This window comes from Centrocercus urophasianus, unplaced genomic scaffold (assembly GCF_019232065.1).
Source record: "Centrocercus urophasianus isolate 14NV4802_14NV808 unplaced genomic scaffold, USGS_Curo_1.0 seq_41, whole genome shotgun sequence".
In the NCBI taxonomy this organism is placed as follows: domain Eukaryota; kingdom Metazoa; phylum Chordata; class Aves; order Galliformes; family Phasianidae; genus Centrocercus; species Centrocercus urophasianus.
The window spans coordinates 2,214,036-2,240,780 of record NW_024884989.1 but is presented as its reverse complement, the minus strand read 5'-3'; positions in this window follow the sequence as shown (position 1 = coordinate 2,240,780).

Genomic DNA, 26,745 nt, shown 5'->3' with positions numbered 1-26,745 from the left:
GTGGATTAGGTGATTCTTTAAGCATGCTCCCAACGGGACTGACTTAAGTGGAAACAGCTCTTTAGAGGAACATCCTGAAATTTGTTTTGACTTATCTCCTGAGCTGTCTAGAGATTTAAATCGTCACTCTTAGATGTGGTCTCCTAACTGCGCCTGCAGCTCAAAATAGCATAGGAAATGGGTTTCTAAAAGGCTGTTAAATAACAAAAACGTTGGCAAAAAAAAAAAAAAAAAAGAAAAGAAAAACCAACAATGTTAATTCCTCTATTCCTCTCCAAACTGGGAAAACGTTATTGACCTGCTCAAACTCAATAGAAATTTTCTCACAAGTTGAAAGAACTGGTTGTTTAAGGAGATTACATTACCAAATCGTGTCCTATGGGAGACTCGATCACTCATTGTCTTTTCTGAGAGCAGCTCCTTTTCCAGTACATGCTCATGCCATCCTCTTTGAAAACGCAATAGAATAATTAAGACCATCCAGAAAGTTCTCTTTCCCAGAAAACTGGTCTTCTGGACAGCAACAAATGCCTACTAAAAAAAGGCAGGGTTTTGTTTTAAGTACTTTCTTGAAAAAGTTGAACGCTCCCAGCTAAAAAACAAAACTCATTTTTTCATCCCAAAGATTTCTCTTTTGAAATGCGACTGTGCTGCTTCACAGAAGGAAACGTTTGTGAGTCTGTTATGTTTGAGCTAATCTCTGTAGCCACATCTCATGCCTTAAAATGCACGTTGCTTACGGTGCCTTCCCTCACTGAGAGAACGTGGGAGAAATAGTTCTAACTTCATCTGGTCTACGAAGAAGAAAGGAGCATGAGGCATATAAAGTGTGCTTCCCATGATGACCATACAGAGTCCAGAATGCTACTGGGGACAGTGAAGGCAATGGATTGCCTTAGCACTTGTAGCCACTGCTGATAAACAGAGTAAGTCTCTCTCTTCTTCTTCCTGATGGACGAGAGACTGAACATGAGCCAGCAGTGCGCTCTGGCAGCTCAGAAGGCAAATGGGATCCTGGGCTCCATCAGGAGAGGGGTGGTCAGCAGGGACAGGGAGGTGATCGTCCCTCTCTACTCGGCTCTTGTGAGGCCCCATCTGGAGTACTGTGTCCAGGTGTGGAGCCCTCAGTACAAGAAAGACACTGAGATTTTGGAAAGGGTCCAGAGGAGGGCGACTGAGATGATCAGGGGGCTGGAGCACCTCCCCTATGAGGACAGGCTGAGGGAGTTGGGCTTGTTCAGCCTGGAGAAGAGAAGCTGCGGGGTGACCTCATTGCAGCCTATCAATACCTGAAGGGAACCTACACCCACGAGGGGAGTAAACTCTTCAAAAGGGCTGACAATAGCAGGACTAGGGGAAATGGATCCAAGTTGAAGGAGGGAAGATTTAGGTTGGATGTTAGGGGGAAGTTCTTTACAAGGAGAGTGGTTAGGCCCTGGAACGGGCTGCCCAGGGAGGTTGTGGATGCCCCGTCCTTGGATGTGTTTAAAGCCAGGTTGGACAGGGTCCTGGGCAACCTGATCTGAATGTGTGTGTTTGGTGGCCCTGCTAGGCAGGGGGGTTGGAACTACATGATCCTTGAGGTCCCTTCCAACCCGGGTGATTCTGTGATTCTGTGATTCTTCAAATACCAGCAGGGTGATCGCAGCAAGAGCAGGGCTGGTCTCTTCTCACTGGTGACAGGATAAAGGGAAACGGACTCAAGTTGCACCAGAGGAGGCTTAGGTTGGATATCAGGAAGAACTTATTTACAGAAAGGGTTGTTAAGCACTGCAGTGGGCTGCCCATAGAGGTGGTTGAGTAACCATCCCTGGATGTGTTTAAAAACTGTCTGGACGTGGTGCTCAGGGACGTGAATTAGTGGTGGGTTTTTACAGTTACAGTAGTGTGGTCAGGCTGTGGATGGACTTGATGATCTTAAGGGTCTTTTCCAAGCGGAGCAATTCTATGATTTTTTTATTCTACTTTGCAAGCACCAAGGAGGCAGCACAGAATTCAGTGGGGGTGTAATGCTACAACACAATGGGAAGCATAGCAATAATAGCAGGATGGCAAAGTCTTCAGCTGCAGAAAATGAGGACAAGCCCAAATACAACATCCACAGTCATAGAAACAAAGGAAGAGAACTTACCTTCATAAAAGCTCAGGTAAGCAAAGATCTCCAGTGAGCTATGCTTACCTCCACTGCCAACCTTAAATGAGGTCTGGGAAGGGGTGGATCCTGGCTCCAGCCCTTCTGGTCACTCAGATGCATTGCACACACCTGAGCTCCCCTGGGTTGGCCCTGCCTTCCCTCCCCCAGGTGCTCAATCACTCCTTTAAGCCATGACTTAGCGTTTCTGCTACAGTGGGTCATTCCCCACCTGTCACACCAAATTAGCCACTGCTCTTTCCTCAGTTTGTCTGCCTTGTCTCCATAGATGTTGGTTTCTCCTGTGCGGGGCAGGGTGGACATCCCTGGATCTGTTTCTTTTGAGGTTCCGCCCATAGACATGAGGAAGTTTTTGCAAGGGATCACCAGCTCAAAGCCCTTTCACACACTTCCACATCTTCTCCCCTTTTCCTGATGCATCCTTCCTTCCATCCCCTGGCTGACTTGTACTTACTTGTGGCCATGAACACAACGAAGGGTCTACAGACCATCTCAGCAATCCAGATTCTGTTACCTGTCTTCAAACAGGGCTGAAGCACATAGGATGGTTTCCAGCTGTGGGTGTTGAAAACAGCATCTGTACAGACAAGCAATTTGGTGTCCTGGGGCAGAGTGGAGCATCTGCACACCTGGTCCTGATGCTGTACCATCAATTCGATGTGCAGCTCTGGGGGATTGATTTTGCACCAGATTTAGTCTGGTGTGCTGGGATAAACATCCTGGCCATGCTTGTGCTGCAGAGCTGGAAAATGAAGTCTTTGCTTTGGACCATTACACCTCTATCAGCGGCTGGAGAGCATCTGGAGCACACCTGGAGAGAAAACGGGCATTTGCTTCGAACCTGCAGTCCTTCTCTGAACCAAAATACTCCTAAGGCAAAAGATCGAGCATCCAGCCCAAAGCTGTTGCCAAAGCACCATTCGTAGTCACTGCAAAAAGACAACTTTCTTAGGGTGAGATTAAGAAACTTTGCAATGAAAAAGGTACTTCAATGCTTCAGTAAAGCTGCCTGGAAATTTTTTGAAGATTTGATTAGAAAATGCCAATTAATCTGTTTCATCAAAAAAACAACTTTTCCTGAGAAAGCATCTGTTTTGATGTTGTTTTCTTTTTTTTTTTTTTTTTTTTGCCCTTTTTCTTTAATTTACAAGGGAAAAAAAAAGAGACAAGTTATAAGCAAAAAAGGAATCCAGTTTTCTGGTTTTAAATTACTTTGAAACTTAAGCTAATTGGAGTAAAATAAATCTTTTAAAAATAAGAAACATTCAAAACTGAAGTGAAACATGACCTTTCTGGGGATTTTCATCTTCAGAGGGAGAAGTGCACTTTCTGAGCTCTCATCTGCACTATGGGCAATAAGGAAATAACAGGAGCTATATTCTTAAAAAAAAAACAACAAACAACAAGCACACCATTCTTAGTAAAATATTAACAAGACGTGGATGCTACTTATTGGCTCTCTGGCATCCCCAAGCCTCTGGAAGGGGAATCTCAGACTCTGGATGAACCGAGCCCAGACTCATGTACCCAGTGGACTCCACTACATCAGACCCACGTAGGACGTTTGCCCTCCCCTTGTAACTCAGTGTCTTTGCAAAGCCTGACTGCTCACATTCCCAGCAATATCCTGGAGCATCTCTGCTTGAATTCAGATGTTCAAACCAAGCAAGCAGATAAATAAACACAAACAGCCCCACCTCGTGCCTCTCCCTCCCCTCGCTGAGCCATCCGCGCCCCCAAATGCTGCTCTACAGAGATAAGCCCTTGGCATTTTCCCTCCCAGCCTCCAATCAGCCATTATCATAAGAAAGTGCAAAGCATCTATCAGCCACGCAGCCCGGTGATTTATGTTCAAAGTTAGGATTATCTATTCTGCTCAAATCCCTTCAAACAGCAAACCGGATAAAAGAGCATCGCGCACCGCAGATAAAAATTGGAATATGGGTTCATGCAACAGAATGACAGGCAGGTTTTTATCTCAGAATGGCTCCAACCGCCTCATTTTGTTGGGAGTTGCGCATTATCCTCAGCCAGGGACTCGGGGCTCAACCCCAATGGTATTCGTGCGCTCCTCCCCCATGGGATGCAGCTCACAGGGCTCTCCCCGGGGCCACAACCCAGCAATGTGTGGGACCTAAAGCACAGCCCAGGGCTCCCAGGAATGGAGCTGGGTGGTGGGGCTCCCACCAGCCCCTCCCTGCTCCCCGCCAGGCAGCAGTGCTTACATTGCCCCACGGAATGAGCACCCAATCCCATCACTGCACTGCTTCCACCCAACGTCTGAGGTTCTGCTCTGTGCACTAAGAGTGGGGAAAAAAAGTCTGTTGAAGCAATACACAAATAAACACTACCCCGAGCCGGTCAATTTATCAAAAAGAAAAACAAGCTTCCAGCGTCGGCTCTTTCTGGCTACTTCTTTTCCAGCATACCAGAATGCAGGGCTCAGTAATTTATTACCTCCGTCTGACAAATAACTTCTCTATCCTGTAGCCATTACGCTTCATCTCTCTTTATTCTGCTTAATTAGACACTATTATTGCTGGCACAGTAATGAGACTTTTGCAAGCAGGATCACAACGGGCTAAGGTAGAATGCTTTCTTAATACAGTAGAAACCTTTTTGACAAGACAGCCATTCATTACAGCTGCAAAGCAGGGCACAAAGGCACTTTGTTGGGCTTTTAATTGATTGCCACTTCATCTGCCTCCCCCGGACTACTTAGCCTTATCCACAGGAAAAAAGGGTGATGGGAGAAGTCAAGGGAAGATGGGAAGGAATACCTGGGTTAGTGGGCATGCTGGTGGTTGGAGATGGAACTTTAGGTCTTCAAAACATAGGGAATCAGGGGGAAAAAACTATTGCTCTCTTATTCTGAATAAGCAGTAGAAGTCCAAATTTGTTTATATCTTTTTAAATAGTACTTTAAATATTAAAAACATTAATGCTGGTATTCAGCATTTGAGGTATTCTCCATCAACTTTAGTACCACTTCTGGAGTCGCAATTCAGTCCTGCTGTGAGCACATCCCTGAGAGATTTCCCACATTTCCAGCTTTCCATTCCTGCTCCTTCTCCAGCATCCCATCCACGTGTGTGCAAAGGCACAGCCAGAGCTGCAGCAGAGAAGCTAGGAAACGTGGTGGGAGAACCTCCACGCTCTGGCATTGCTAAAGATGGTGCACATCCACATGGACACCAGCAAGCACACAGGTATTTCAGCAGTATCTGTGCCCCATGATCTGTGCCCCATGTGCCCCCTGGTGAAGCCAACGGATTTGCTACCACGCCATGGTGCTCAAGAACGATGAACGTGTCTGACTTGGATGCTCTTAACATTGCCAACGTGCAAACTGGTGAACCAGGAAGAGATTGATGCATTCAGCTTCCACGATGAGGACTGGAAGAATGGTCTGACTTGAAATTGTAAGAGATGGGGGAAAAATTAAGTGGGGAGAAAAAAAAAAAAAAGCCATGACTCACATTTCTGCCTCTAATTCACGGTGCTGGCAATGTCAAATGAGCTGCAGGAGTGAAGACCAGAGCTGCTCACTGGGATTACTGCAGAAAATCAGAATTTCCAGTTTATGCTATTTTTACATCTCTGTGTAATCCATCTCCACCTCACCATATCATAGCTCTCTCAGCAGTTCCTAATAGCTTCCCACTCTTCCAGCCATTACAGCTATCATGTATCATTTCACTCCCTTAGCATTCATTAACACCTATTCAGGCCTCTCTCTGAGCAACACATCCATGCAAAATTGGTGGCATTACCCTGCTGCCAACAGGAGCAGCCCAAGCTTTACTGGGTGAAAAACTCAAGCCAGGCTGGCTTTGCTCCAATGCAATCATCCTAATGCACCTAATCACTGCCTTGATTGCAGAGATTTATTTTCATATATTGGGCCAGCATGGAAAACAAAGCCAGAAGAAGAGGTCTTGCAGCACCATAAGATCAAATCAACACAAAGCACTCAACGTTGGTTGATCTGATCTTCCAAAAACCTCCAGTGCAGACTCTTCCATCCCCCCACGCAATCCCTTCCTAACAGAAAGCCAGCATCTCCCTCATTTCTTCACCTAGTTAAAAGTTCAGATGAATGATGCCCCATCACCTCCTCCATGGGTGCATACTCCATCTCTGCAAAACCTCCCGCTGGGATGAGCAGCCGTGGAAGGGGAATCAGGCTGACATCCCAACCCCACCAGCTCTGACATTTCCAGACCTGAGTTTCTGTCTGCAGCCAGGGATTTGGTGCCCACCCACTCATGGAGCAGAGCCACACAGGGATGGGGAGTGTGGAGAAATAAGTGACAGGGTTTGCTGACAACTGCTTTCCGGGTTCTCAGTGGATTCAAGGCTTCTTAGCACTACTGTGAAACCATGAAATGGCCACTGAACAAGATCATGTCACACTGCCCTGAAGCACTTTTGCACTAGAGGAGAGACGCAAACCAGTTCACAGATCAAACCCAGAGCAGACAAGATTTTAGCTGTTGAGGTCCTGACAGTTCGCCCTATGTAAGACAATGCACACAGGCAGGCAGGAGACCAAACCCTCTGGGCTCTTGGTCCTTTGCATGAAACAGAGCTTTGAGCTACGTCAGAAAGCTGAATGAATTGTTTTTGCAAAGCTCTCTGGTGCCCTGGCATGAGATGTTCCAGTGGGGCAAAGCTTTACTGCTCATAGAAATGCAAACATCAAAGTCTTCCTCTGCAATGGGTTGAAGTGCTGAACTGAAAGTATTTCCAAAAGATGTTTCGCATCTGGAACCCAGTGTTCCAGCAGTGAGAGGGAGAACATTCCCATGCAAATACACCAGCAAAAGAGGTAAGAGTTCTTCAGAGACACAAGATTGGAAAAATCTCCCCGATCTTCAATCCACAAAGGGCATTTTCAGTAATGGAACTAAAGGAAGCACACCCCATTTCCCTTCCGGAACATCAAACAGCATTTTACTGTTGCCCTACTCCCCATATGCCATTCTCACCAACTCAGTAACTTTCCCTACAGTGCTCTTCTGTTCCTCAACCGTGCATCTGACTCTTTTCTTACAGCAGTATATGTATATGAATTTATAAATCCCTGAATCTTTATGTTTATGCTCGTAGGGACAGAGCATATCCTCAGTGGGAAGAGGCCCAGAAGGCTTTTATGTGCTCTTTGGTCAGAATTCCTGAAGCATTTTGACCACATTTTAGCTCATCCACGTCTTTCCTTTTTATTGTGCAGCTCTCAGTATATTTAGAAGCAGTTAATCATACATCTGAAATGAGAGATAAGCATTTTACATTTATTGCCACTCTCAGGTGCTGTATCGCTTTTTTATCCCTTTGGCTATTATCTGATGCATTTGATCTTTCTGTTTAATGCCTGCTTCCCCCATTAACTTCTTAGCTTCCGTAGGCTACTGTGCCTAACATAATGGGGAATAGCTTTGATAAAAGCATACATCAGTCAAATTCCCTTACTTCAAGCTTTGACTTGAAAGGGACACTGCTATGGCATTTGCCATAATGTTTAAAGTCCATTCCCTGCCCCATCAATCTGTGTTTGCAATAACCTTTTGAAAGCTCGCAACTCAGATCATTCCTTTAGCAAAACTTTTCCACCAACTTGCACACGGCTCTGCAAGGAGAAGGCAAACAGAGCATGGCCAGAGCAGGAAGCAGCAATGCAAGCACTCGGGTTTCCCTTCCCAGCCCTGCCCCGCAATGTGCTGAACCAGTCCTTTCAGATCCATATGACTCCATCTCCCCATCCGTAACCTACTGCTGTCACATATCCCTGCAGAGTCGCCAGGAGGGCGGGTTAATTAACAGTCGTAGGATATTCTGAGGAAAAAAAAGAACAAAAAAAAAACCCCAAAAATCTGTCTTCTTGTGGCTAATGCAATATGACGACACAGTTTCTTCCAAATGTGTTGGTATTTGTATAATTAGGACTCAGAGAGGGGGGAAACCACTGGGGGATATTTGCTGTTATTGAGGAATCCCATATGTTGAAGCAGAAGCCAGCAGGCAGGGGCCCACACTCCGTGCATTTCTTGCTCTCCTTGCCCAGCAGCCCCCCATCCCCCCTCACCCCCAGCCCAGCAGGCCTCACCTGACAACTTCCATCCCATTTCACTTTAGAGGAAGACACCACAGCTCAGAACACCACCAGCCAAGCTAGAAGTGCAGTGGGCAGAAGTTGAGTCTCCCATGTCCATGTGGAATTACTTTCCCATCAATCCCAATACCCTCTGATGATTTCTTACGAGCTTTCTTTTGCCCCCCTTCTTTTTTCTCCCTCCTTTTTTTTTAAACACGTTCCTCTAATAACTCCTTTTGCTGCTTGAAGTTGGTGTAAGCCTCTTAATATCGTGAAGGCCTCAAGGAGTGGGCTGGAAGCTGCTCCACACGTGTTGCCAGACAACGCAAGGAAATGCAAAGCATTTATCCAGTCTGGCCCTAATATTCCACCCTGAAGTAAAATGCCATTTCCCCAGTAAAACCACAGCCGGGTCTCCTACTGCTGCCAGATGATGCAGAGTAGAGGTTGTGTGAAGTTTTTGATGTGTATTAAAAGGAGAAAAGTTTCATATCCACGCCGGTTAGGATTCATCTGGAAGCAACAAAACAGCGCGATGGAGATAAATCTGTCCATCACACAACTCACCCGCAGAATTTATTAAGGCTGAAAACCCCTGGGTAACACTTCAACTCTGTATCTATTTCATAAAGCAAGGTGTGTTGTTATTTTCTTTCAGACCTCCTGTAAACCGGACTAAGTAATAAATTCCTGTGTCATATAGGCTTGCCATATCTAATCCGGGGACAGCTGCCCCTTCCCCTGGTGATTTTGCCTCAAATCTGAGCCCACTGAAATTCATTTGGCGACAGGGGGCAGACGGCATGAGCAACTTGCCTTGACAGCTAATTATTTCCCAGCATACTGACTTTCAGGGGACAGTATCACTTGGAAACAGGCTTCTTTTTACCTTTTAAATTTGGGCACTTTTGCAGAGCAGAGACCAGCAGAGCTCGGGCTCCCCACGGGGGTACGTATCCCACTTCTTGTTAAAGCCCCAAAGAAGTTGCTACATTAATGACAAGTGACACAAGTCCATAACCTTGGCAGTTCTGCTCCTCTCTTCCCCCCAGTGATGCTGATGCCAACACCCTGTTTCAGACGTGACAGATGAAGCTACAGGAATCAGATGTGGCTGCTCTGGGGAGGTCCCAGACCACTGAACACCCTGCAGACAACCAAGGTTGGGCTGGTTGGGGCTGTGAGCACTGATGGAGCTTAGGTGCTCCCTTTCATTGCAGAGAGTTGGACCAGATCACCTTAAAAGATTCCAACTCTAACCATTTTATGATTGTATGCACACCCAGACTGATGTCTATGCTGGATTGAGCATGGCAAGCTCAAGGATGGCAAGTGGTTCCAGGGTGGGTTGCAGCAGGTTTCATTGTGTGGGAAAGGCAAACTTCAGTGGAGGCATGTGGGAAGGCAGCTTTTGCTCAATGGGAGAGCACGGAAGCAGAGGTTCTAAGCAAAACTTCAGTCTGAGAAAGCACAATGGAGCAGCATCTTGGAGAGAAGAAACTGTTCTCATTCACAAATATCATCAATTAAAAAAAAAAAAAAAAGGATAACTGGATAACCAGGCTAAGGGATTTCCATTAAAAGGCACTCTTTTCTATTTTGCAGTGTTGCAACCTTTTGTGAAGGTGAGAAGAGTGATGCACTGAGCCATGTTAGGTGACAGCAGCACACAGGAAAGATCGGTTGTGGATGCCCCATCCATCCCTGGAGGTGCTCAAGGCCAGGCTGGATGGGGCCCTGGGCAGCCTTGTCTGGTATTAAATGTGAAGGTGGTGGCCCTGCATGTGGCAGGGGGGTTGGAGCTTCGTGATCCTCGAGGTCCCTTCCAATCCAAGCCATTCTATGATTATATGATTCTATAATGGAGCTCAGCCACGGCCAGCTGCTGAGCTCCGCCAGGCAGACAGCCCAAAGGGACCCAAGCAGAGCCCTCAGAGGGCTGCATGCAAGAGGTGATACCACAGAGGCACCAGAGGTGCTGCCTGGGAACCGGATCAAAAAACCCAGATGTAATGATTTGCGGAGCCTCAGTCAGCACGGGGCTGCCTGAAGATGCTGACTGCAGGATGCGGAGGAGAGCGAGAGGGATTAGGGCTGGCACCACGCCATCCCCCTCTAATTGCTATGTATAAAATCCTGCACCTGCAGGATGAGGTGATTGATGAACGCGCTTCATAAATGGCAGGCAGTCCGATGACTTGCTTACAGCATGGAGTTCTAGCCCTGAAAAATGATAGCGCGTTTCCAAGGGAACCCAGGCTCCACAAACACTTCTTTGGTTGGATCCTTTTTTTTTTTTTTTAAATGGAAACTTTCAAATTGAAACAAAATACTGAGCGTTCATTTTAAAAAGTGTCATTTTGGTTTTGTTCTGCAGCTCTGGAGGGACACTGGCTTTCCATTCTGTTCTCCTTTAAACTTCTGTTGTTTTTTTCTTCTCTGTCAATGTTTGGAAAACCACAGAGCTTTTCCCCTCTATTTTTTCCATCTTTACTTCTCTCTCATTTTTTTTTTTTTTTTCCCAGCAGAAAATACGATTTTAAAGAAGCCAAGAGCAAGAAGTAAATCCTAAACAAAACTTCAAATAAGCGTGAAACCTGTGGTCTGTGGAACCTATAATTAAACTCATCATCTTCTTAAGTATTTAATTCAAGTAAATGGCATCTTCTAAACTGACCTTCCTCATGCTTGCTGCTTTGTTTGACACTGCATTGAAAGGGGAATAAGGGGATGTGCATGATCTTCTGTAAGGCAGAAATCCTCAGGGTACAGGGCTGTGAAAGCAGTGATGGGTGATTCACCTACAGCCAGGTGAGAAGAGCTGTGCTATGGGGATGGCTGCTAAAACCAGAGCTCCTGGTGGGAGTCTCCCAAATAAACACCTGAATTTCAGCACACAAAGCCCACCTTTGCCCACAAGAACTCAGTAATAATACGGGAATATTAAACAACAAATGCCATCACCATGCATGCTAAGAGTTTAGGGCAAAAGGTACCATTCCAAAAAACCTACCAAATGGAAATGAAGCTCAAGGCAGCTTCCAAACCATCACCATGCTCCATAGACCTTTGTACAGCAGCACTTCAGAACGTATTTCTTTTATAAAAGCCTGTTCTGTAGAAACCACAATCCCCCCTTGTTCCCTGCATCCTCCTGCCTATCTCCCAACACGAGCCGTGGGCCACCTCCAGCCACTGCCTCTCCCATCCCCAATGCATGCCCTGATTCATTGCATCTCTGTCACCATAGAGATGCTGTCATCATCCTGCTGCTGCAGGAAGACATCAGAAAGGCCTCATTGCCATATGCTACCTAATACTTCAGAGCAGATGAATGACTGCAGCTTGGCACGGAGCTTCCTGGTTTGATCAAATTGGCCCCATCTGTCTGTCCCTTATGGAAAGAACGCAGCCTCCAATGAAGTACTTGCTGCGTGCACTCTGATTTTCCCTCTTTATGTTTCTATGGGTGCAACTGTGCAATTAGTGTTACTGTGCTACTTTTATGTTGCAGTACAAAGGCTTCATGCCCACATCTGAGCTTTTACACTGCATTTCTGGTGTCCACACTCTCCCATGGCTCAGTGCAGAAGGGAGCTATCAGGGCAGATGACAACTTGAAGCATCTTAGAGGGAAGTTATCAGAGTTCATTTGGTACCCAGAAAGGCCACCATGCACACCTCCTTCCAGGTCCCAGCCACACAAAGCAAGGCTGAGATGAGCAGGACATGGACAGAGCAGCACTTGTGTGCTAACACCAGCACCTGGGCATTGCATGTGGAGAGCAAGAGGCCCTGAAATAATTCCCTTTTTTCCTCTCTGTTTTTGGGTAGACCTTACTTTTGTTCCACACTTTTAAGCACCGCTCGCTTTCCCCTTTTGCAAACAGACTGGCTGAAATGGAAGATTTACTTGGGAATCATTCCTCTTAGCACTGCACAGGCACCGAGCACCACGCACCTCAGACAAGCAGAGCTCCTCTCCCCCTTGTCTGAGGCTGCAAACTTTCCCCGACCTCCTGCCCCCAAGGTTAACACCAGGTTAACTCTGGCAAAGCAATTCAAAGCCCCAGTGGCACCGGTTGGCTGTTCCGGTTTGCATTGCTGTGTGGCTCCAGGGAACGCACGCCTGACCGCCCGCCATCCCCCCCCCAGGGAATGTGCAGCAATGAGGCTCTTTATTTCCTGCCTGGGAGCACATTGCAGCTCGTGCCTTTAGAAACAGCCCAATAAATTTCTGTTTCTTTCAAGCTCTTATTGAGGACAGGGGAAAAAAAAAAAAAAAAAAAAGAGAAGCTGAGATGATGATAACCTAATCACGGGACTCTTTTACTAAGTGGAATTTCCTCTTAAATAACTGGTTTGAACCCCTGCCAAACAACAAAGATCCCAACATTTCTAATGCCCAGCCAGCATATCATGAAAGCAAATATAACGAATCGCTTGGATTTGGGTTTTGTGTTAAATGAAAACACCGGTTGGTCATTAAACAGAAGGGCCAAGTTGCCGTCTGGTTTGCACTGGTGGAAAAGTGGCGCAGGTCTCCCACAGCTCCCCAGGCATCAAGCTTCATTTGGGGGAAGAAGTGACCCAAAGCCAAAGCACAGAGCAAGCCAGGAAGGTGGAAAGCATGGTGAGGTGAGAGAACATCTCTGCGTGGATCCCATCTCTGTAAGGGACGTGCCCAAGGTGACACGGAGCCTTCAAAAAGTGCGTTTCACCTCCTGAATGCCAACGCAGAGCCCTTGGCAGGCAGATGTGAGATCGCATTGCACAGCTACACACAGACTGAAGTGCTCTGCTCCGTGCATGGTTGATCTGATACATAACCCCAAAAGAGAAATAGTAAGAGCCATAGGAAGCCGCTTTCCCCATCAGCTCGGTGCAGCCAGCCCTTGATGCACTCACTTTCATCTCAACCAGAGGGATTTTTCATCTCCCAATTTACGATCTTTCTTTCACAAGGAGAGGTTGGGGCTGGGCAGGAGGGCTGCATGCGATCATTATAATGAGAACAATCAGAGGCGAGCAGTTATTAATCACCCCGTCATATCGCCCATTAAAACAAATTCTTATTAACCACAAGACATATGTTTTTCTCCTGAACTCCAGAGATAATGCCCGAAAGCAGATGGAAGAACTGCACTCACAAATTAAATTTGATGGGGCTTTTAAAAATAAATTAAGTCTGGCAGGCCTCTCCTGTGCTAATTACCCTGCTAAGTAACTTCAGGAACATACCTGTTGCTTGCTACAGGTGTTGCCAAGAGCTCTATTTTCTACTTATTTTTCACTGCTGGGTGCTTCAAAGACAATGAGCTGAATTCTCAGCTGTTGTACAGGAACAGGACTGGGGGAGCAGGCAGAGCCCTGGTGAGCCCCTGCAGCTGATCCCCTGCTTCTGGCCAAATATCTCTGTGCTGTCCTGTAACTCATGCCCATAAGTTCAGTTCTGATGTATCTGCCAGCTCCAGGTCTCACCCTATCTCTCCATGGAGTAACTCAGGGTGTCTGTTAAGCACTGGTACACTCCTGCCCTACTCAGATGCATCTCCCTACAACCACAGCAACACAGCTACCTGGAAAATCCACCTGCCTGTGGGATGAAGCAGCTCTCTGCCAAGGGCACTGTGAGCATAGGTTGGGGTTGCTGCACGAAATACATTAGGGAGACATACAGCCTCACCAACTGGCTTACACTAAATGCCTCATTTTTGGCAACTAAATTTAGAAGAAATGAATTGCTTTGTCTGTGTATCATTCCCTAGATGAATGCAGCGAGGGCCCAAATCTAGCCCAAATTATTTCTATATAGATTCAAATCAATATTCTTAGATTGATTTTTCTTTTTTTATAAGAGCATTTTCCCCAGGATATGCCCAGCACAGCTCAGGATGGAAGTACATTTCCACATAGAACAGCAAAGCAAAAGAGCTTTGGAGTATAAATTTAGGAGGTGGACTCAGTGACATACTACAGGGGAAATTTAAAGTCAAGACAAGGAGAAGAAAGTGCCTCAGGAACAGTGAGTGCTATATCAAAGGATTCCTCTGCTCCTTTCATATCCTCTTTTTATCCTCAGCCCTTGCTAATCACCACTGTTTCCATTACCTAAGAGGCCCTTTTTGCCTTCAGAAAGCAGAACGCGAATTGCTCAAGTATTTGGAGAGCTATTTATATCTCTCACTGAACTCAGGGCAGGTTTAAATGCGAGGAATCTGCCCCTCCTTTCACCCCAGCACGGCGTACATGCGTTTGCAGAGCTAACCTGGAGTAATGACACGTTTAATCAGAGGAGTTATTTGAACGCATTTGTTCGATGTGCCTGGAAGTATTGAAGGTGTGTACACAGGCGTTTCTCAAGGGTGCCAAACATAGCTGGGATGAGTGGCTATTGCAATGGATCTCTGCTCTCCCCCATTCCTTGAAGCCTTCGAGATGTTCCCTCTGCTCGCCCCACAGCAGCCACGCACTGAAATGGGTCTGACAGCTTCTCCTCTCTGTTTCTCCTTTCATAAGAATCGTTTTGAGATGTAGTGGTGTGTCTTCAGTGTATTGGCAGCTGCGCATTGCTGTGAACAGGGAGATTAACTCACCTACATCAAGCCTCCTCCACACCACCACAACGGATAGCTGTTGGGATGCTTCAGATGTGGCAGTGCAGCAGGACCTGGTGCCCTCCTGGTGATTCAGTCCCACAGATACCTCCATCTGCTGCAGATCAGCAGTTGTCACATGCCAGCATCAACGCATCCTCTCCGGTTTGGTACTTTGCATCCACTGTCTGCTAACAGGGCAGCCCATTGCACCCCCAGTGCTGAGTGCTGGATGAATAGAGGTTCCCTCAGTTAGCATCAACCTGATCCTCTACCAAGGGTTTCCATGAGGACAGAACCACAGAAACACCAAGGTTGGAAAAGACCTACAAGATCATCCAGTCCAACCATCCACCTGTCACCAACGGTTCTCAGTAAATCATATCCCTCAACACAAAATCTAAACAGACAAACAGTGGCAGCCAATGTATTAGAATGCATTTGATTTCATAGCTGGTCTTCTAACCCAGACTGTAAGCCTTGGTATGCTTAACTCAAGGACACCTAGAAGCAGGGACCTCCAACAGCTCTGCACAAACAGCTCCAGCAGATGTACTCACTGTGTTCCTCTTGTCCCAAAAAGACAGCCCTACCCAAGTGACAGTTCCTCTCATCCTAAAAGGAATCCTAGCAGAAAGGAACCACCACTGAGCTGTAAACTGAGAGCAAATTGCCCCAAATGGATATTGGCAGTCTGAGCACCAGGCTTGATTTATCACTGGAGGACCACTTCAATATCACAACAGAAAGGCACTAATCACTCTCCAAGCACTCTGTGCCTGTTTAACATCAGCCTCCATGTCTTACACAATTCTTGTCTTTTTTTTTTTCCCCATTCTGAATTACAACCCAAAGCCCCAGTCAAGTGCCAAAATAAAACCTGCCTGATTAAAGGGCAAGAAAATTAGCATATGACAGTAGAGATCAAGAAGAGTTTTATTTATTGTACTTATCTAAAACAGGAAGACAACTTAGCACTTGGCAGACATAGTCCCACCCCTTAAACATTGCCATGTCAAGGCAAAGTGTCTGTTGGCTGGCTTACTGCTGTAACGGACAACGAAGTATGTCCTTGATCTTCTAAAGAGCCCAGAACTTCTCTATACTATGTAAGAAATGCATGGTATCATCTGAACACCACTGGCCACATTATGGGCCCTGTGGGACCTCAGGAGCTGCACTGTCCTGAGAAGGGGGGTGAACCTCTGTTTGCTGTACTCAGCAGTTCCAATACTTCATCAGGAAGCTCTGCTGATTATTCACTGTGGCTGGAATAGCAAAAGCACAGCTCTTTTTTGTGTCTCACATTGAACTGCAGATCTTCAGACCTGCTCTGGATTGCAGGACGTGTGGCAAACGGAAACCAAGACAGCAGTCAAGCTGCTTCCAGAACAGAAGGATTTTGCAGTGGATACAGATGTCATTTCCCAAAGATGGGTAGCTGGCTCCTAACTTTATTGCATCTCCACATCCTTCTCTTAAGCCAGAACTTGTAGGAAAAACGATATGCACATTTTTCTGCTCTGTTGTTAAAAGAGCAACGGTGTTAGGACTCCATTACTGTCAGTGCAAAAAACAGACATGGGGATTTCTGCAGCCACACTTGAACAGCACTGGAGTATGTCAGGTGCTGTAAAAATTGCTTGTCTCTTCTATCATCACTGTAACCGCTGCTCAGCAGCACTATCACTGACCATTGCATCACCAGAAACATGTGCTTGGCGTGTTGCCACAGAAGTCTGTCTCCAGGAGCTGATAGCAAAGGTTTTCTCTACATTTTGAGGTGTCAGCAGACAGCCAGAGCTGCTGGCAGAAAAACAATCACAGTTTTTTAACAAGTGGCAGTAGCAGCAGGAGGAGAAAACAGGAGAAACAGTATTATGGAAGTGGGACAGAGTAACTGACTGCAGGTTATTTTTGCACCAAGAGTGTCCAGTCCTCGGGATGATATTACTGGGGAAGGTAGTGCAGCCAAGCAGCACGTGCTGAAAGATGGGTATACCAAACCCACCCAAACCTGAGCCAGGTGCTGCAGAAGCCAACTAGAGATTCGCTTGTGGTTTAACATAACCCAGCTCTAGGTTATGTCTGGAGGAACAAACAGGGCATCACTGGGAAATCAGTAGTGGGTTGTGGTTCAGTAAGCTGAGGTCTGGACAGAAGGAAGCAAGGGTCCATTCCTTCCCTCCAGCAGCCCCTAACAAGCACCAGCCCAAAGCCACGAGGTGCCCAAAGCAGGAGGTGCTGCACCTCTGCCCAGCAGTGGTTCTGAGCCACTGAACAACACCAGGGCCCAGATCTCCCATTAAGGGGATGTGGAGTGTGCCTGTACCATCAGGACAGAGGTGACCGTTAAGTTTGCAGCTTAAAAAACAGTAACTTTGGAAAGATGACAGATTTCTGATGGATTATGGATGAACTGCAGAGATCACTATGCTCCACGCACTGCAGCAATCCCTACGTCCCTCCCTCCTGCAGTCCTCTGTGGGAGTCAAGAAAATATGAAATTTATGCTACTTTTATGAGCTGACCTTGTCACACACGCAGCTTTGAACAAGCAGTGTAATGGCAACTATTAGACGCAGTCCAGATCCTCTGTAAGCTTATCATGCATTTGATTTACTGCCCACAAATAGAGGTCCACAATGAAATGCAAAGCCAAGGTAAACATGCCCAGGCACAGGTCCTGCTGCCAAGCTTGCACCAAGGCCAGCCTCTGCGAGGTTTGATTAATAGTGGGCAAAGCACCAAGCAAGCCTACTGCAACTGTAACACAAATCCATGTTTCACACCAAAACAAAGCAAACTTTGGAAGCTGGGCCCAAATTTCCTCAGCCAAAACCTTTCCACCAGAATACTTTGGGTGCTCCCCAAGCTCTGCTAGCAGGTATACCTGCTCCTGCCTGGCTGCTTCATCAGGTGGGAGTTCTCTGGGTGTGGTGTGAGATGTCAGACCATCGCCTGTCCTGAAACTGTGCTACCTGGCTCAAAGATTGCTCAGGTGAAATCCTGCCATCCTCAGGACATGGGTGCAGAATGACACGGGGAGGTTTCAAGGACAGAAAGGAGCGCTGTGCTCTCACGATCCAACAAACCCAATTCCTGCAGCAGCGTTCTGCCCCACCGTGCACTCAAGTGATACTTTAAGCTGGAAGCCAGGCTGAAATGGCATTAGGAAAACATTAGAAACGCACCACACAGGAATGTTTTCCTTCTGATTTCACAGCAGAAGAAGCATCAGGCACTATTTCAGGATCCAAATGCTGCCCTAAGCACACCCCAGCAGTGCTGCAACAAACCAGAGAATCTTAGCAACTGTTATTCAAGTCCGCTTCTTAAGTGTTTGTCATTTGTACCAATTAGCCACATTTCTGCATTTGTAAGCACTAAGAATCTTTTTTTATTCATCTTTTCATCTTTCTGCCTCTAGTCCCTTTAAAGTTTCCAACTGGTGTGATCTTTACTGCCCCATTCTTTGTTCAGATTACAATAATTCGTCATTTGTGTGCAGACAGATTCTTAACTGCTCCTGTGCTAGGAATAACCTTCGCAGCAATATTGGTTCTCTCATCTCCAGGGTCCTGCAAAGCACAAAACTATCAAATAGCAAGGCATTAAGGATGCAAGGAGTCCCCCATAAGGCAACGCGTTCAGTGTAAGCCCTTTTGCTATGGAAATGGAGCGATCGTACGGCACAATTTCTTAAATTCAGCCTGCATTAGGAGTAAGGCCTTGCTTGAAATAGGTTCATGGCATCGGCCTTGCTTTATCATCCGTAACCTGAATTTCAGTGGCTGGGAAACTATGATGGTTTTTTTGCTATTATTTTATCGACAGTTGGGTGCAATCACTCATAATTTTGCATTCTCTTTCCCACAGCACGGTCATGGATGGAGTCACAAACTTCACGGCCAGGCAGGAGCACGGTTAGGGTGATCTAGCTTTAGTTGCTGTGTAACAGAGGGTAAGGAGAGACCGCAACACCAAACCCTATCAAATCTGTGCAGTGATCCCCCAGAGTCCTCCCCCAAAAAACCCCAACAGATCGGGACCTCTGGGCTTAAATTTTATTTTCTGTTTCCCAAGTCTTCAAGAAGTCCTAAGGGATTCGATTGCAGCATCTTAATTCCAATGTTTAAAAGGGCAAAATGAGTGACCTGCAGAACTACAGCACAATTAGCAGTGATGCCAGCACAATAGAAAAGCACATTAAAAACTACCAGGAACTTACAGGCTAACGTGCAACCGAGTGCAAGCCACTGCAAACCCTGCTTTTGGTGGAGGGGTCAAATCAAGGCTGTCTTTCGTTTTTGGCATGATTATGGGCTCACTGGATAAGCCAGTTCTGCCAAGAGAATGCACCTGTATCTCTCCAAGGCATTCAGTTTTGCATCAGGTGATGGCTTTGTTAAAAATATTCATCCTATGTAATACATGTTACTCTGAATACGTTGCATTACAAACTGCCTCGTCAGCGCACCCTACAACCAGCATGCTGCCCTGGGACTTGCTCTTGGGATGAGGATGCTCCCTCCACCTTTTGGAGCTGCAGACATGGAAAACTAATTATTCACAGAGGGGAAGTCCCCCCTTTCCCACTTGCACAGCACTGAAGGTGCTTATCACAGCTCCTATGCCCAATACAGGTGCAGGTTCTCCTAGGAGGGCAGGACTGTTCTCCAGCCCCTTCTACAAGAAATTAGCACTGTTGGCACACATGGGGGACACGAGGGGCAGCCCTCAGCCCCACAGAGCTCCCCAACCACAGCGCAGTTTCCCACCCATTGGGGATCACTGCCCTGGACCCAGGAGAGGAAGTCAGAATGCTCAGCTGCACAGCTCCCAAAGGAACCTTGAAGCTCCCACCACTGAAACTCAGAAAGAATAAATGACACAAAAGTCTCTTAGTCTGATAGAGATGGAGCTGATCATGTACGTGTTGTGGGCTGGACCAGATGCCCTCTTGAAAGCTCTTTAAGCTCCACTTCCAGACAGTTCCTTTGACATGCAAATCTGGGATCCAGCCATTTCAAAAAATAAAAGCTCCTGATTTTATATATGCCCAGCAAACAGGAGAGCAAAGAGTTACATGATACAGATGCTGCCCTGCAGATAGCAGATGCCCTCACTTAGGGTTGCAGTAAGTCTGCTACCTGCAGGCACCTGGCCTTGTACACAGCTGACTGAAGACACCACTCTATGAGCCCTAGCTAAGATCAATTTGCTCAATATCTCTTCAATCCACACTAAATTGAACTTCTTCATCTGTCATAGTTTCCTGCACTGTTTGCAGGAAGACATTTCCTGTCTACAACACAGCTCTACATCTGAATGGGGCACACTGCCATTTTCCGAAGACCAGCTGATGGACGTGTTATAGCACAGCTAAGAGCTGTAATCTCCCTTATTTTGTCCTTCAGCACATGTTGTGCCTTGCTGCCTCGTTATTGGTCCCTTGAGTTCTCCCTTAAACCACACACAACCAGAAAACACCCACAGAGAGCAACAAGCTTCCTTGGGACCTAAATACCATCATTTGCCACTCTAGTTCAGCATGATGCCACAGGTAGGCTCAGCTGGAACTTCTCCCATGTTGGCGGGACATGCCCTGACCCCAGGCTTCTCCTCAGGGAAAACGATAAACTATCTCAGAGGTGCAGCCCCTCTTGCCCTCGCTACCAAAAGTGACAGATGCCAAGGGCAGTGGAAGTGGAATACAGCTGAAAGCATGTCTGCTATGATGCTCGTGGGATTTTGGAGCCAAGACTTGCTGATTTTGGTATCACAGGATGCTCATTTTTTCCAAAACATCCCAAAACAAGATGGGGAAAAATCTCCTCTCTGGGGTGCATTTGTTTGCTCTCTACTGTCAAGCCCAGAGGAAGATGAATGGCACTTAGAAGCCACTGGTCAGAGAAGGAAGAGGGTCAGAGCACAAAGGCCATCTGTCGCCATGTGAAGTCACCAGCTGAACAAAGCAGGACCGAGCCCTGAGCACCAGGACCATGCTGGGAGTCCCTGGGGAGCTGTAGCCTTCATCAATCAAGCAGGGCAGAGGAGGGAACGCATCAGCATCTGCCACAGTCCCAAGTAAGAGAGTAGCAGGTTCCTGAATACGTGCAAAGCGTCACATCAAAGGGATTTTTCTCAAGTCATAGTCCAAGAGCTATTTCTGCCTGCCACTACTTTGAGATACATGTGTAGGTGCAGCACATTGCGAAGAGCCTTCTGCTACAAACCCCAGGAGCGGCCGCTAAGCCCTGCTGGGTGCTTCAGCCTTTTGGGAAGCTCACGTGAATTACATGATTCAAATCCCAGGCGACGCAGAAGAGATTTTGTGGTATAAATACATTCAGTCGTAGCCATCCCAGGCTTCAGCAGCATTATGTAGGAGGAGGAGGAATGCGGGCAGCCCTGTCCATGCATGCCTGAGGAATTATTTTAAACATGTTCAAGGGATTTAGAGACAGCGTTTATGAAATAGTTGAGGCGTGTGCTAAGAACTGTAACAATTAAAATGCTGATGAGTAACAGGTTAAGTCCGTGATGTTAGCTGGAGGCTGGCCAGCACCGGGCTACCAGCAGTGCAGAGATCACCCCCAGGGTACTGATGTCCCACAGTCAAAGGAGAGGCTCTTCACCACCAGCAGAACTAGGAGAAACTCAACTGTTCCCATCAGGTCTTCTCCTACCTTACCTGGAGTTGGCAGCAGGACAGTGACCCACTGTCATCTCCCTGTTTTCCTATGGGCTCCATCCCACCTGCCTTCACTCTTCAGGGAAGCCTAGTTTTCAGCAGACCTGCCAGCAAAGCCTATTGCTATGTGCAGAGCCCTCGTAGCAATCCATCAGCAGTTTATCAGCCACTCTTTCCAGTGGCAGCACAGCCAGCCTGTTGCACCAGGACAGGTCTGTCCTCATCTCATCCTCAGCACAGAAGGGACATATGCTTAGATAAAGATTGGAGACACATCCTGGAAATGGAGGCACCCCATAAAGACAGGATCCCAAGCAGAAGATGCACATAGGGAACACAAGTCTTACAGGCAGCAGCTGAGGGAAGTGGGATGGGTCAGTCTGGAGAAGAGGAGGCTCAGAGGTGACCTTATTTCTCTCTACAGCTCTCTGACAGGACGTGGTGAGGTGGGTGTTGGTCTCTGCTCCCAGGTAACAGCGATAGGGTGAGAAGTGATGGCCTCAAGTTTCACCAGGGCAGGTCCAGGTTTGGATATTAAGAATAATTTCTTCTCAGAAGGAGTGGTGATGTATTAAACCAGGCTGCCCAGGGAGGTGGTGCAGTCACCGTCCCTGGAGGTGTCCAAGAATGGTGGAGATGTGGTATTTAAGGTCATGTTTTAATGGGCAGTAGTGGTGGTAGGTGGTTGGTTGGACTAATTAATCTTGGACATCTTTTCCATCCTTAATGACTCTATGATTCTATCTAACACATCTCGAATGCTAGTGAGAACCAATCCCCAGCACCAGGCTAGAAACATCAAAAGCCCTGAGCATCTGCTCCTCAGTATCCACAGTTTCTTCTCACAGCTCACTCTTATCACAACACATTGGCCACCAACACACAGCATCTTCAGCTCACAGGGTGCAACCATAGCACACAAGGAGGAAAGCTGCTCACCTCTGCCAGCCAGGGAGCATGCAGCCAACCCTGCAGGACTTCCAGAAGAATCCACTGCTGCCATCCACAGTTTCTCATTTCCAAGGCTTGAGAAGCTTTGACAGTATGTAAATCCCTGATGAAATAAAACATTTCTAATTAATAACCAGTTTGGAAGACCCTCAGGTTTTTCCCTGCTGTAAACAAGCAGCGGGGATGTTTTTCCATGACATCCCATGGTTCAGTTTGTCAGTATAACATGCTAATTTATAACGGGATAAAAATAGATCTACTAGAGAATTCTATTATCCCTACTAACACTTCTTGCATTAGAACTTCCCAGCATCCTTCATTATCGCCGCCCAGACTGAAAATAATGTCTCTGGATCAGTATATTACCCTAACTCCATTTAATGCAGAATTTAATTCACATGCCTTTTTTAATAGCATTTGCCACAACAGTATTCCCATTGACAAATGGAAGCTGACAGCTCACTTTTATACCAATTCAAGCTAAACACTGACTTAAGTTTTAAAATAAAACTTACTGATGTTTAAGGACTATTCGATTGCCTACACAGCCACTGGGGCATTATGAACCACAGCACTTCTGTAACCAAGAGGAGCTAATTAAAGGACTTAAAAACCATAAGAGAGGAATGAATTTAAAATCTGGTGGTGGTTTTTTTTTTTCTTTCTGCTAGAGAACTCTCCTTACTCAACCTTTCGTTATACAGTGAGCACTAAGCCTATGTAATAATTCCATACCACAATCCCCTGTAAGGAGCTCTCAGCCAGCCAGGTGTTCAGCTTATCAGGAGAGCAGCGCCTCCAAACACTCACACGAAGGGAGAAGGACTTCCACACGAAATAACCAGCCAGAAAAACCCTTTAGAGCACACTGCCTCTCATCTCACGTGTTCCTCTTCTCATCTTCAAGCAAGCCTCCACCATGTCCTACCTCCTGAGATGCTCAGCCCTCTGCCAGAGCCACCCACAGGCACTCTGAGCAGCTTTCCCACAGAGCTGCCACAGCACACCTTCCTCCATCCCCCAAGCCCTTCCAACAGCTGCTGCTTCCTCCTTTATCTCCTCCCGGCCCCTGCACCTGGTGGAACCAAGCAGGTTCTGTGAAAGGGTCTGCAGTCCCTATGATGCGACCAGGAGATGTGTCCTGCCAGGACAAGCCAGGAGTCAATTCCTGAAGCTTCTGAGTGCTTTCTGCTTGGATCCCTCAGGAAGGTGAGAAGTCAGTGCTGCTCCAGGCAGGACGGGCAGCGTTACGGAGCTGCTTGCTGTGAAGAATGCATTTTCCATTCTTGTTTTCGCTTGCTTTGCTCTGTGAAGATTTAGCATGCCACATGCAGCCTTGCGAATCTTTCTACCTCTAGTGTAAACGATAGACTTTGGATCTACAGATCCTGGGTTTTTAGCCCCTGTAAGCTGCCAGCTGAATACTGTGGCCAACATATTGCTCCCTCTTCTGAGTGAGGGATGCTGGATCCCACCCAGCTCCATAGGAGGCTGCTCTGGTCTGCAGGAGAACAGGGCCTATCACACAGTGCAGATTCAAAGCGTGGAGGGATGGAAACTCCAGGGGCTGCTATCTGGGGGTTCATTTCAGGCCATCGGTAATCCTTAACGATGCTCCCTGGAGAAGAGGAGCCCATGCATGTAACAAAATCATGGACTGAAATTACATAATCAGCATCTCTCCCTTCAGTACAAAGGGAAGCAGCCAGCATGTTTCTATGCTACTATTTTTCTCCTTCCAAAGACGGAATTGTAAAGATTGGGATTGCTGTTTTTGAAACCAGCAGGTCTGCTTAGCAGGGCTTGTTTCAACCTCCTCACTCCCTGATTCCCACATGGCAGAGAGGCATTACAGTCAAAATGAAGTAATCCTTTGATAAAGTGCAGTCATTTATTTGAAAAGTGTAGTCTCACCATTAAAATGCAAATGAAATGAGTGCTAATATATTAACTTGGGATGGGAGTTGAAATGGCTTATGACAAGTGTGCTTTCATGTGGAATATAGTTAAGTGATAACAGTGGGTGTGTAAGAAAAAGTAATATTCAGATGTACGTGTTTGTTTATTGAAGATATTAATGAAGGACAGTGCCTAAAGTGTGTTATTACTCTCTCAGCTTGTCTTTCTTTTGTCCCTCCCTGGTTCAAGCCTGCAACTGAGAGGTTCCTCCCAAGGGGAGTTTGATCAAAAGTCATCTTTGATGAATGATCTGAGTCCGCACAACAGCCTACACAAAAGCTGAAATGTATTTAATGATCTCTTTGAAGAGGAGCAGAAGGTCCCCCCAGTGGATATCCCATGTGCAGCTTTTGGCACGAGAGCTTTATAGTGATTCAGAAATAAATGGGAAACCTTGAGCCCTTCCATTCATTTTCCAAGGACATCCCCTGGGAGTGTGACCAAAATCAGGGTGTCTCTGCGTCTTCTCTCTTCCTTTCTGCCCTCACTGCTGCCCCTTTGCAGGGCAGTGACCTCAGGATCCTCCAAAGCCCTTTTAATCCAATGGAAACCCCTTGAAGCAAAAGCCACTCAGGCAGACAGGAGATGTTCTGTGAATTGCCACTTCCAGACTGGGCTCCTCCAGACCAGCAGCATGAAAAACAACACAGAAAGCCATTTCCAGAGCAGAATGGCCTCAGTGTAGTTTCTCATCCATATGCAAAGCAATGCTAATCACACGGGATGTTTGCTTCTTAGATTTGCTTATTCTTTGCATTTTCTTGGCAGCTGTCCTCAGAGAGCACACAGCTCCCCAGGCTTTACCCCTCACCCTGAGCACTGCTCTGAGCCTCCCAGTGCAGGAGTGCTTTGCACAGGATGCTCACAGGCAGCTGAACAACTCTGGCAGAAAACACCCACCTGCAGAGACCTACAGCACCGTGTTCTGGCCAAGATGTTCTGACCAGAGGCTGCGACTTGATCTGTCTCTATAAAGTTAAGTCTGCATGCAGGGAAGGTCAGTTCTGGAACACCGATATCGTATGTTATCAGTCTCACTGAGATGCTATCAAGCACTTCTTGTATTTCATCCAAATAAGACTGATGTTATCAGCTTGAACCTCATTATGGTGGAAAATGAAGAGCTGAAACTGTATTGAACTTCAAATGTTTGATGCTTTCCTGCACAAAGGAAAAGGGAACTGATGTTCCTGGAGGACTGGTTTTCTTTGCTAGGTGCTATTCACACTCAGCAGAGGTGGTTTTCAGCTGGGCTGTGAAAGCTGGATTATGCATCCTGCCTCTGTGTAATGCTCAGCATCACATAAAGCAGCCAGGGCTTTGGTGCCATGGACAGATAACCCCTCGGGCTCAGCAGCAGACAGCTGGGAAAGGAAGGCTCCCCTTTCTCCAGGTAGCCCCTGATGGCTCTGTAAAGGCATGGCCACATGGCTTGCATATCCTCCTTCATTGCCCCACATGGCACTTCTCAGGGACACGGTGAGCAGGGCTGGCACACAGACATGCACCCTGTCCTCTTCTCTAAGTGAACTCCGGGTCAGGAGGGGGAGATTTTGCCTCTGACCCCGTTATCTGCAATAGCTGCTTGGTGCTTTGAAATGAAATCCTCTCGCTTCTGCCGCCACCTCCCCTATCAGCTCCATTTATGCACACACAGGTTTGTTATTGTAGGGTTGCTCATAAGTGCTCTGGCTTTGTCTCCGTTGCTCAGAAGGTTTCTTTCCATCAAAACAGCTTATTAAAGTTCATTCTCTTGTTGTGAGGTCATTGTCTAGACAAAGAATTACAGATTTCACCTAGATACACCTGGTCAGGACAAACCCAGCCAGTCACAGTCAGGTAATGCTATCTTATCACAACCCTCCAACGTGGGTATCTCCAGCTAATCTTCCCCACGTAAAGACACCTCTCCTTTTGTAGTGAAGGCATAACATGAGTTATACATGCTGGATCTGCCTACATTTGGTTGTTTTTATAAAGTTGTCATCAAATTCACCTACATTCTGTGGTTACTTTACTGCTATAAGCCAGGGCAAGACTGCCAAAAATTATTTGCAGTCTTTGATTTGCATCAAGAAATACAACCATACTCCAGCAGCACTGGGAATCATTTGGTTCAATTTTGCAAACATTCATGGGAAGGAAATGATACTTGTAAGGCTCTTTTTGGAAACAGGAACCATCAGGAGCACTCAGAGGTACACTTACTGGTGGCTCTGCCTTTTCCCAGGGGTGCAGAGCATTTGTAGCCCCCAAACCCAGAGAGTAGAGGGGACCCCTGCCCTACAGGCTGCTC